Raw genomic sequence first — 13,440 nt, forward strand, 5'->3', positions numbered from 1 at the left:
AAATTAAATTAAATTAAATTAAATGTTAAATTAAATTAAATTAAATTACTAAATTAAATTAATTAAATTAAATATATACAGATATTATGCTAAAAATGTCCTAATATATAATATAAATATATATTTGATATATATAATATAGAATAAGTATATTATATAATTATGATATTATAAATATATATCTATATATATATATACTAATAATGATAATTATTATTATTAAAAGAAAATCATTCAAATAGTTATTACATTATTAAATTTATTTATTGTATTAAATACAATTAATTTTAAATTAAATTTAAATAATAAATCAAATTAATCTTTGAAATGTCATAATAACAATTATATATATAATATATATATATATATATATATATATAATATATATATATATATATATATATAATATTATTATTAAAAGAAAACCATTCAAATAATAATTATATTATTAATTATAATTATAATATAATTATATTAATAAATATAACAATTATTATTATTGTTGATGTTGTGATTAATGATTAAAAATAGCAATAATTATTAATATATAATAATAATAATTATTCTCTCTTCAGTCTTATTAACTTCTTATCCGTGTTATTTGGGATGATTATTTAACTTAACTTAATTATTTAACTTAAATATGTTTGTTGTGTGATATTGTTTGTTATTTTTGGCAGATGAATGTTTGAAGGCAGTATTTTTGTACTTTTTAGAAATTACCACATGCCAAACAATAGTTTTCGGTTTCAAAGATTTAAAGATAATGTGTTTATGTTTTGTATTTCTTATCTTGTATATTTCTGCTTTCAATATGATTACGAACCTTTGTTTAAAATTAATCTTTTTTTTAAAAAAAAATAACTTATTTTTAGTATTCATAAGGTTTTATAAACCATTTGGACACTTAAGTCCAAAATAATATTTGCGTTTAAACTGATAAAATATTTTCAAGTGCTCAAATGATACTAGGGCTTTTCTCTCAACTAAAATTATTTTTATCCAACTCGTCTCAAGGTCGTTTTTAATGGATGAAGTCAGTTACTCTTGAGTTCACACAGAAAAGCCGGTGTGCTCATTTTTTTAACATCGAGAAAGAAAATGCCTAAGAATAGATACATTGCTTTATATTTTAACTATATATAAATATAGAATGAAAAATGTAAAAAGTATTTAGATCGGAAAGTGTACTTGAGCTGTTTTTTTATATTAAATCCCACTTGTTTTGAGATTTTTTATGTGAAGACATTTAGACTTTTTGTGTGGCTTAAGTGTTTAGACACTATATACATCACATTTTGATGTCCACATCTAATTAAATGTACAAAAGTGATTTTATATGCATAGAAAAAAAAAGCATTTTAAATGCAAGTAAAGTGTATACTTCAATGTTTCAAATAACTTTTGTGAAAATAAAATATTAAAATACATGTGAAATAATGTTCCATCGTCATTCAGCGTAACAGATGTATTTATGTAAAATGAAACAACATATTTATTCTGACCTGTACTTATAAAAATATATTTAAAAAAAATTGGTCATGCAAAATTTTATTCTATTTTAAATAATTAAAAACATCTTGCTGACCAAGTCTGTTATATTTACATTTAAAAACAAAAAAACTCTACAGTATAAACCTGTTACCATATGCTCAAAAACTGGTAAGTTGTAAAAAAAAAATTTTTATTATTTTTTTATTTTTTGTAAGTAAAAACATAATAGAAATACACATGCATATGTACATACACATATCGCTTGCTGTTTTCTCTAGTAAATTTTTAAAGCCCATCTTACCAGCAGTGAATCCCCCCTTTTAATATATATTTAGTATTTGTATGTACTGTACATATCTACATCCAGTAGAATAAAACTGCATTGTGACATCAAATATTACCAAAGTCAGCTAAGATTTTCAGCAGAGTCTGTGTAGGTTGGACTGTGTGGTGCGTTCGGTCGGATCAGAGCGGCTGTAATGTTCAAATCCATCACCCTGAAGCTCAATACGCTCCCTAAATCCAATTGTTTTAATTTTACATCGATCAATTATTTGTTCAAGCTGAACATGCTGTGACTCACGAGCCGAGAACAATGGGAGGAACCGTGTGCGGCTCAAACATCTAACACAGCAATCTTCTCCTCTTTTCTTCCCCCTCTCTTCATCTTCCCCACACAATGACGGCTCTCTCAGCACTCTTCCACTCCTCTGCCACGGCTCCACAATAGGTGCTTATTTGGGAAGCACTTTGGATGGAGCTGCAGTCTTGACAGGGTGCCATTATACAGGCTGCGAGATTTAGACGCACACCCACCCGAAGACTCGCAGTCTGCAGAAACACTCGTTCATTAGAGGCCCGAGAGTGTCACATTTGACACCCGAATGCACTTTGAGTATAAACGTTCGTGTGGTTAATAGCCGGAGTGTAAGTGTATAGATCTGACCATCCATATATAGAGAGAGAGAGTGAGAGTGCATGTGTGGAGGAAAATAAAAGCAGTGGCGCAGATGAGTTTTGAATTATAGCTTGTTCGCCGGCCTGTCAATATCAGGCAGAAAAGTGTTTCAAGGGCTCGACTTTGTTTTGGTTCACCTCTGATTACCATCATAATCTAGCAAACGTTCTCTGCAGTCCAAACACACACACTCTCTCTCCGTCTTTGTGCTTGACGTAGTGATTGCCTCGTATTTAACACTCTTTTCTAGCACAAACGCTTCTCCAATACCGATCACGGCTCATTTCAATCTGTGAAAGGCGTGTTTTTTTTTGATTCAGTAGGAAGAGAGGTCCGTCAGTGGTGAAGGAGGATTTTATATAAAGATGGTGGTGGGGAGTGTGTATTGACTTTTTTTCAGATTTTTTTAATATTTTTTGGTCTTTAGGGTACAGACGTTGAATTTGCATTTAAATTTGCCATTCAGGATTTTGGACTGAAAATTCGCCTTGAATAAAAGCCATTACTGGCGTTTAAGGGAAGCTCCCACGTTGATGTGTTAACCTTTAGAATTGCTGATAACCACAGCGTTGTGTGCGAAATGCAGGAAAGTGGACGGCAAAATAGCTTAGACTGTAATCGCCTCGTTTACAGCTTGTTGACCTTAACACTGATCTGTATGCATCTTCTGATGGTTGCCAGATCCTCAGTCAGAAGGGAATTTGATCACTGATCCAAATTAAAATCAGCAGTAAATTGGAGCAGCTGATTGCCTGAGCGCCACTGAGAGCTATGTAAGTGGATGCTGAAGGACAAGCTCAATCTATACGTCACGTCTGTTCTTATACAGGCTTATTACTTGTGTGTTTTAAGTTTTTGCATATGTGGTTTGGGTTTTTGATTGAACTTGAATTTGATTCTCACAATTTTTTCTCACTGTTGCAAGTTTATATCTCACAATTCAGACTGTTTTCTTAGAATTGTGAGCTTACTCACAATTCTGACTTTACATCAATCATTTCAGACTTTACATCTCACAATTCTGACTTTAAATCAATCAATTCTGACTTTACATCAATCATTTCTGACTTTACATCAATCATTTCTGACTTTACATCTCACAATTCTGACTTTACAACTCACAATTCTGACTTTACAACTCACAATTCTGACTTTACATCAATCGTTTCTGACTTTACATCTCACAATTCTGACTTTACAACTCACAATTCTGACTGTACATCAATCATTTCAGACTTTACATCACGCAATTCTGACTTTACATCAATCGTTTCTGACTTTACATCTCACAATTCTGACTTTACAACTCACAATTCTGACTTTACATCAATCGTTTCTGACTTTACATCTCACAATTCTGACTTTACAACTCACAATTCTGACTTTACATCAATCATTTCAGACTTTACATCTCACAATTCTGACTTTAAATCAATCATTTCAGACTTTATTTAAATCTATTATTTCTTTATTTCAATCGTTTCGGACTTTACATCTCACAATTCTGACTTTACAACTCACAATTCTGACTTTACATCAATCATTTCAGACTTTACATCTCACAATTCTGACTTTACATCATTAATTTCAGACTTTACATCTCACAATTCTGACTTTACATCAATCATTTCTGACTTTACATCAATAATTTCTGACTTTACATCAATAATTTCTGACTTTACATCAATCATTTCTGACTTTGCATCAATCATTTCTGACTTTACATCACACAATTCTGACTTTACATCAATCATTTCTGACTTTACATCAATCATTTCTGACTTTACATCAATCATTTCTGACTTTACATCTCACAATTCTGACTTTACATCCATCATTTCAGACTTTACATCTCACAATTCTGACTTTACATCAATCATTTCAGACTTTACATCACGCAATTCTGACTTTACATCAATCATTTCTGACTTTATATCTCACAATTCTGACTTTACATCAATCATTTCTGACTTTACATCACACAATTTTGACTTTAAATCAATCATTACTGACTTTACATCAATCATTTCTGACTTCACATCTCACAATTCTGACTTTACATCAATCATTTCTGACTTTACATCAATCATTTCTGACTTTACATCTCACAATTCTGACTTTACATCAATCATTTCTGACTTTACATCAATCATTTCTGACTTTACATCAATCATTTCTGACTTTACATCAATCATTTCTGACTTTACATCTCACAATTCTGACTTTACATCAATCATTTCTGACTTTATATCTCACAATTCTGACTTTACATCAATCATTTCTGACTTTACATCAATCATTTCTGACTTTACATCTCACAATTCTGACTTTACATCAATCATTTCTGACTTTACATCAATCATTTCTGACTTTACATCTCACAATTCTGACTTTACATCAATCATTTCTGACTTTGCATCAATCATTTCAGACTTTACATCTCCCAATTCTGACTTTACATCTCACAATTCTGACTTTACATCAATCATTTCTGACTTTATATCTCACAATTCTGACTTTACATCAATCATTACTGACTTTACATCAATCATTTCTGACTTTACATCAATCATTTCTGACTTTACATCAATCATTTCTGACTTTACATCAATCATTTCTGACTTTGCATCTCCCAATTCTGACTTTACATCAATCATTTCTGGCTTTACATCTCACAATTCTGACTTTACACTCTCAGAAGTAAAGGTACAAAAGCTGTCACTGGGGCTGTACCTTTTCAAAAGGTACATATTTGTACCTTAAGGGTCCATTTGGTACCTTAAAGGTACATATTAGTACTTAAAAGTGTACATATCAGAACCCAATAGGTACAAAAGTGTACCTTTTGAAAAAGGTACAGCCCCAGTGACAGCTTTTTTTAACCTTATTTTTCTGAGAGTGTACATCAATCATTTCTGACTTTACATCAATCATTTCTGACTTTACATCTCCCAATTCTAACTTTACATCAATCATTTTCCCTGGTTTACTACATCTCACAATTCTGACTTTACACTCTCAGAAGTAAAGGTACAAAAGCTGTCACTGGGGCTGTACCTTTTCAAAAGGTACATATTTGTACCTTAAGGGTCCATTTTGGTTACCTTAAAGGTACATATTAGTACTTAAAGTGTACATATTAGAACCCAATAGGTACAAACGTGTACCTTTTGAAAAGGTACAGCCCCAGTGACAGCTTTTTTACCTTTATTTCTGAGAGTGTACATCAATCATTTCTGACTTTACATCAATCATTTCTGACTTTACATCACGCAATTCTGACTTTACATCAATCATTTCTGACTTTACATTTACAATTCTGACTTTACATCTCACAATCCTGACTTTACATCTCACAATTCTGACTTCACATCACGCAATTCTGACTTTACATCAATCATTTCTGACTTTACATCTCACAATTCTGACTTTACATCTCACAATTCTGACTTTACATCAATCATTTCTGACTTTACATTTACAATTCTGACTTTACATCTCACAATCCTTACTTTACATCAATCATTTCTGACATTACATCTTAAAATTCTGTTCCGCGACATATAAAAAATAAAAAGGGTTATTTCCACTCACAATTTTGATTTTTTTTTCAAATAAACGTTTTGAAGTTTATATCTCACAATTTTAACTTTATTTTCTTCAAAATTTTGAGAATAAATAGTTGCAATACCTTTTTTGCATTTCTTTATTCTATGGGAGAAACAAGCTTCCATAATATTCCCATCATCAAACAGTAAAACCCTGTAAAAGATCCTGTTTCTTGAACATACACCTGCAAAACAAAAGCTGGAGTAGCACAGCATCGATTATCTTCAGTAATTTGGTCGCATTATAACACAGAACACTTCTTTGTTGACGAGTAACACCTGCAACGGTAACGTCCCCAAACTGTATTGTACTGTATCCCATAATGCAAAGTGCTCCACTTCACATTTAATTTCCAGTGTGATAAATTAACAGGATACTATATCATTGTGATTTTAACATGCCCTTCCTGATTTATCTGATCTGATTAGGTATTTTTAAATATCTTAAAACATACTTTATTATTTTTTATTAATTTTTTTTAGATTTTTTTTGTTTCACATAAAAGATTTATTAATAATAGTTTATAATAGTAGATAGTATACAGCAAATGCTGTGTGGTACACTAGTATTCTGAACAGTGCTTCAGTCCTCTCCCTCTGTAAACTCTCACAAGTCTTCTGCTGGATTTTGATAATTGCAGACACAAAATTGCCACCTCATTTTTCCCCCGTTTCTAATTATTGAGCTCTTCAGCGTTGACAGCTACAGTCTGCTGGATTTTGATAATTGCACACACCCAACACACACACACACACACACACACACACACACACACACACGGTGAGCAGCTGAACATTGGTGAGCAATTACACTCCTGCAATTACAGCTTTATTGTAAAGCAGGGCATTATGGGGGATTTGCTCTCATTGCAGGACCCAAGCCCCTCACAAAAACAATTGCAACACCAGGTGAACAAAAAAAAAAAAAAAAAAAAAAAAAATGGGACAAATCTCCTTCCACATGCACATGCAATTTAGATATTGTGTGTCTCACTTAGGGCAGAAATACTCAGAGTTTTGACACCTGAAGTTTAATCTCTGCTTATGTAATGCTCTTGTGTGTGATGTGTCTTCGTCTCACAAGTTTCTCCTCATTAATCTCACGTGCATCTAAAACTAAAACTATTAAAGCATATTTGTAAATTAAAACAAAGCTGAAATAAAATATACACTTTGGATAAAAAATTTATGGATGTTTTCTTGCCAGCTAACTAAAATAATTTTAAGCTGAAGTGCTCAAATGACTTTCTGTTCCTTGGTTTTGACCCCTGCCTGTTCTCTGGATGACCCTGTTTGCCTGAGTTTCCCGCCTGGAGTTTTGTGTTGGAATATTTATCCTGTGTTTATAACCTCTTGACTGTTTATTTGGCTACGGCCTTATAGATTACCTTTTAATAAATGCTGCATTTGGATCCTCAGCCTTTACTCTCGGAGCAGTGTGTAACACACTGATTGGTAATAAAAAGTGTAAATCATGAAGGACATTTAGTTATTGAAACTCCTGCAATAATGGAATTTAATTATTTTCTATAATTTATTTAAACATATTGCCAATGTCAGTCCATAAAACAAGTTTGAAAACAAGCAGAAATATCTCAGGATATCTTGAACATTATTTTAGTATAACTGAAATACTATTATAGTCTTTGTGAGTTTATTTTACGTTTTCATTAGATTTTTAGTTAAATTTTACGTTTTTTTATTATTATTATTATTTAAAAATTTCATAGATTTATATGGATTTTTATTTCAATGTTTTATTTATTTTATTACTTTATATACTAAATGAAATGTTTTATTTTATTATATTTCAGTTAATGTTATTTTATTTCAACATTATTTTTTTTTTTAAATGGTTTTAGTTTTAGTTACCTATAATAACATTGCCTTGGAGTCAAAAAGGTTGAAAACAGTTATTTTTTAGTTGTCGTTATTCCCAGTGCAATTATTAGGGTTCAAATTAGTGAAGAACTGCATGATGTTGTCACATGGTACCTGTTACTTTTCTCAGTGCAGTGTTGACATTGTTTGCATATAGAGAGGCGTACCATCATTAAATGATTGTTGAGATGCTGTTAAATTACACTCCTGATCCTGACCGATAATATATGACATAATCTGTCCAAACACACAGAGCTGCGAAAGCAGATTATTTTGGGTTAAACTTTGACTGCTACTGTTAAATGACATCAGGGGGAATGTCTGTATATCTCACACACACACACACACTTGACATTTCCCTCTCAGCGTGCTGTTAGATGACTGAGTGTCTCTGTGAGCGTGACGAAGAAAGTAGTGACCCAGTACAAATGGCCACTGCACACTCTCTCTCTCTCTCTCTCTCTCTCTCTCTCTCTCTCTCTCTCTCTCTCTCTCTCTCTCTCTCTCTCTCTCTCTCTCTCTCTCTCTCTCTCTCTCTCTCTCTCTCTCTCTCTCTCTCTATGGAGTCTTTAGCCATCTGGTTACACGCTGAATTGTTGGGTTTTACATGAGGTCTGGACTAAACGCTCCTTCCTGTGGAGCTCAAGAGCTGGTAAACGGTTCTGATCCGTGCAAGGAGAGAATTTACTAACACATTAAACCACCAGAGATCAACCGAGTCTCTGGGTCCAGTACTAGTTAAACTCCATCAACAGCATCTGTGACCGTTTACTGTGATTTTACATGCACCTCAATTTTTTTATTTTGTTTTGTTCATTTTAATTTTAGTTCAAGTTTTAGTCATTTTGTTGTGTGTTTTTGTCATTTTTAGTAGATTTTGTTTAAATATGTGTATATATATATTTTTTATTCATTTTTCTTTTAGTTATTTTAGTACATCAACATAAAAATGAGAAATGTTGACATGGCAACTAGCTGATTTTATATTTTATTTTATTTCAGCTAACATTTATTTTAAGTAACTTTTTATGGTTTTAATTTTAGTTTCAATAATAACCCTGGAACTGATGCTAAGAGTTTCACTTGTGCTGGAAAAGATAAAAATATGTTCTAAGAATGTTTTGCCAACTTTTCCATAAAGTTATGAAGACATTATTCCCAAATGTTCTCTGAATGTTCAATCCAGGTGTTTTTTCTTGGTTACTATGAACATTAGAGAAAACATTACTAGAACGTTTCATTTTATCATTTTGTAAACACTATGGGAACATTGTGAACATTCTCTAAATGTTCTGAAACGATTAGTCAGTAGAGTTTAGATATATCAGATGAATGTCCGACTAAAGCCTTTCAGAAAAAAAGACTTTGCTCCATGAACATATAAATAACATTTTGTGAAGATTATTAAAGAACATAACTTTGAACGACATTCTCTTAAGTATGTTTGCTCGTAATTTTGAAAGAACTTTGACAGAACGCTCTGAGAATGAATTTTTTTTTTTCAGTTTTTCATCAAAACTTTACATTTAGTTCAATTTGTCACTTGCTGTTTCTTTGTAATTATTTGTAAAATGTACTAGCAATTTCTGAGAGAAAATGTTTCAGGCAATTGTTTTGTGTAGGATTTACATTTTATTTACATTTTCATTTAGAAATTGCTATAGTAAATTTCGCAAATAATTACGAAGTAACAGCAAGTAATGCATAGAATAAAATATAAAAAACTGAAATAGTATTTTCCTGTAAAACATCAAATAATCTTTGCTTAAAAAAAAAAAAAAACATGTTTTACAGTATGGAACAGAATTATGATGTTCATGTCTAAAAGTCATCAGAAATTATATTAAATAGCAATGAAAGTGTAAAGTATTAGATGTTTGACTTTTGAACATTTTTGAGAATTGGCTCACGTCAGAAAGTACAAATGTCACTGTATTACTGAAGTATGTGTAGCACATACTGTACACTCACAAAAAAACCCTCTTTAATTGTAAATCACTGTGCATGAAGAGATGAACTGATGTTGCAGTTGTGCTCAGTCCAGTTGCTGATTTCTACAGTATGTTCAAAACATGTTAGTGCAGCTTACTGTGCTTTTGTGAGATTCTAACATCATTTTCTGTCTAAACATTCAGTTAGCACAGAATAATTAATTATCCATTTGCTTTTTTGCATAAAGCTCTAATTATTTTTAATTTAATTGATCAAAATACTGCAATGAATTCCATTAGTGGGTCTGAAGCGCTGCGTGCAGCTGCCATTATCAGGTAATGACAATTAGACTGAAGAGCTGTTCAATTAAACTCTCCACGTTCACACGCTGCACTCGCTTTTAAAGAGGATGCAGTGGGAGGATGTTTGGTATTAATGTTTCGTATTGATTGGGATGAATTAGCGTGGGATGAATTAAAAAACTCGTTATCAGATGTACTCGGACAGAAACAAAGGTTTGTCTTCTTGTCACTTATGCACCTGTGTTTTTAGAGTTTAAGATTTTAAATCAGACACTTTTACACTGGGAAGTTCTGGTGGAGAGATTATCTTTTTTTTGTAAATTTTATTGCATCTTTAGAATTATTTATTGTTGGGATGGAAAATGTTTTGATTTGAAGTCATTATTTGTATCTGACATGTTCATTGGGGTATAGAATTACATATTTATATTTCATTTTTGTTTTTTAATCTAAAGTGTCGTGTAACTGGATGTGTGGTGATTGTTATCATCGCTGTTTGGACTCTAAATGAGGTGTTTTTATATTTGCTTGTACTTTGTGTGTGTTTTAAGCCTGAGGAATGTTTTTCTAGTTTATATTGGAAGATATAAATGCAAATTACTATTTAAACTGTTGAACTAAATCAGTTTTTCTTTTTCGGCCCGAGGCACATTGTTGTCCAGCAGTATTTAGTAAATCAACAGGCTTTAATGTTTTAGCAGCGTAAACAATCTCAGGATGGTAATGTGTGTGTTAGACTATCTTTACTGAGTGAAATGCATTTAAATTTACATTTGTGTATTTGACATTTCTTTGGTAAGAAAAAGTGTAAATGCTGCTTTTGAATTTGTATTTAAATGTATATTTAAAAAAAATAATAATAATTTTTAATAATCCATTATGCAGTTTTCTAGTAATGCCAAGCTCTAAAATATTTTATCAGATAAAAAAAAAAATGCTATTTGAGAGTAAAAATTAAAATTTAAAATCCCTGTAATCACAACAACTGAAAAAAAACCCCATTATTAATATAAAGTGTAAATGCTGAATTTACATTTGCATTTAGAATGTAATTTTCTAGACCTGAAAAAAAAAGAAGAAATTGCTATATCTGAGAAATAAATAAATAAAATAAATCCTGTAATCACAAACAACTGAATTTTTCAGGTTTAACAGGCATTTAACTGGTGATTTTATCCAAAGTGACTGACATTGCATTAATATATTCAATCAGTTCATGCATTCCCTGGGATTCAAACCCATGACTTTGGTGTTGCAAGCATCATGATCTACTGTAAGCTGACATCTTTTTTACACTTTTTTTTTTAATGTCCAAATTTTGGATTAATGAGAGAATGTAAAGTAATTTTCAAGATTTCTTCTGTATAATCCAATATTAATTTTCCTAGTTGCATCAAGCTCTAAAATATTTTATCAGGTAGAAATGATGGTAACACTTTACAATAAGGTTCGTTAGTTAACATTAGGTAACTACTTTAGTTAACATGAACTAAGAATGAACAATACTTCTACAGCATTTTTTTAATCTTAGTTAATGTTAATTTCAACATTTACTAATGCATTTATAAAATCAAAATTTGTGCTTGTTAACATTTAGTATTGTGTGTGTGTGTGCGTGCGTGTGTGTGTGTGTGTGTGTGTGTGTGTGTGTGTGTGTGTGTGTGTCTGCACTGCAGTGCTGGGGGCGTCGAGACACGTCGGGGCTGTAAGGTGTCAGTGCTGTTTTAGAGAGTTAATTACACCCTGTTGCCCGGCCGTTCCTCATCGGACGAGTCTCAGGGCTCCAGGTGCAGGTACAGATGAGAGAGAGAGAGCGGGATTCATTTACCCTGGAGCTCCTGACGCAGACTGACGCTCTTCTGCTCCTGATGACTGTTTGATAAGGAAACGGATTAATGTCACTGGAGCATGTGAGACTCACGCTTCTCTTGCTTAGAGGAGACGTTTAGACTGAGAAATGGAGAAAGAGACCGACCTTGTTCCTTAAAGGAATAATCCGGTAATTCATGGTAATTTAATGAACTGACTTGCCTAAAGAAACTCACAATCATTTCAGTAAATATCATATTTCTTACCACATGAATATGTGTGAACCAGTGCAGAAGTGTTTATATGATTATACAGGGACAGTAGATTGGTTAAGCGGTTAAACTATTAAATCTAAGAATGTCGAATTATCCTGAAATCATAGTGAAATCACTGCACTTCATTATATGATGCTATAACAATATAGTGTTATCAATTTACAGCTATCTCTGGTATCATCCCTGTCTATTATGTATTCATACTTTCCATTTTGTCTTTTTAACACAAATAGTATCATTACTCTCTCTCTTTCTCTCTCTCTCCCCCACAGGCAGCTGTGTATCTCCTTATGAGTGATGAGGGTAATTTCACCCAAACAGCCAAACGATCATTTCACCCCTCACACACATCTCCTTATGAGTGATGAGGGTAATTCTCTCTCAGCTCTCTCTTCTTACACACACAACCCACCACACTCACTCTCTCTCTCTCTCTCTCTCTCTCTCTCTCTCTCTCTCACTCCCACACACATCTCTCTCTCTCTCTCTCCTCTCTCTCTCTCTCTCTCTCTCTCTCACACCACAACCACACATCACTCTCTCTCTCTCTCTCTCTACCTCTCTCTCTTACACACACACACCATCACACACTCACTCTCTCTCTCTCTTCACACACACAACACACACTAACAGAAAAAAAGAAAAAAGGGAACAAGCTGAAATGTGTAACAGAAAAAAAGAAAAAAAAAAACAAGCTGCTCTCTCACACCACACACTCACACTCCACTCACACTCACTCTCTCGCTCTCTGTCGCTCTCTCTCACAACACACACTCTCTCTCTCTCTCTCACACACACACACACACACAAATATATAGTTATATTTATTTTTTTGTTTCACACACACACACACACACACACACACACACACACTCACACTCACTCTCTCGCTCTCTGTCTCTCTCTCTCTCTCACACACACACACACACACACACACACTCACATCACTCTCTCCTCCCACACACACACACTCTCTCTCTCTATCTCTCTCTCTCACACACACACACACACACACACACAGTCTAAGTGGAGGCATTTGTTGCGGCGTCTCCTGCTGTGGGCAGCGTCATGTTCACTAAAGAGTTTATCATATTTTTTAATAGTATTTAAAAACAGATTTGAAGCCAGTTGTTTATTTGGTTTTTTATTTGGGATGATGGGATGATTGTTGATATGTTTTT

Source organism: Cyprinus carpio, chromosome A18, assembly GCF_018340385.1.
Source record: "Cyprinus carpio isolate SPL01 chromosome A18, ASM1834038v1, whole genome shotgun sequence".
NCBI lineage: Eukaryota > Metazoa > Chordata > Actinopteri > Cypriniformes > Cyprinidae > Cyprinus > Cyprinus carpio.